Raw genomic sequence first — 322 nt, 5'->3', positions numbered from 1 at the left:
AATCAGTAGCTGAGTGGATAACGTGATGGCATTTGAAGCGAAAGGTACTGGGTTCGAGTCCCAGAGTAAACATCAACTCTGAGATTCAGGTACATCCAGCAGATGAGTCCCAAATAGGACGAAACGCGCGTCCTGAGTTCCACTGCTAGCCACTATCCATCTTTGCTCACAATTCCCTTTTATTGTTCCATTCCGAAACAAGTTATTTAGACTCTCTCATTTTTCTAACACTTATTCAGTAAATAGATCAACTTTCTGGAAAAACATCAACAAAGTATTATCTACAATAATTTTTGAAATGAAAATCAACGCTGATTTTATT

At 37.9% G+C, this 322-nt stretch overlaps 1 non-coding gene across 1 annotated transcript; it reads left to right on the top strand.

The window, feature by feature from the left end:
• Smp_tRNA_01543_Pseudo_TTG.1.1 lies at nt 1–69 on the top strand. The gene has a single exon. It is a non-coding gene (tRNA).
• Nucleotides 70–322: the final 253 nt, after the last annotated feature.

This window comes from Schistosoma mansoni, chromosome 1, assembly GCF_000237925.1.
Source record: "Schistosoma mansoni strain Puerto Rico chromosome 1, complete genome".
Classification (NCBI taxonomy): Eukaryota; Metazoa; Platyhelminthes; class Trematoda; order Strigeidida; family Schistosomatidae; genus Schistosoma; species Schistosoma mansoni.
This window is presented reverse-complemented; position numbering and strand designations above follow the sequence as displayed.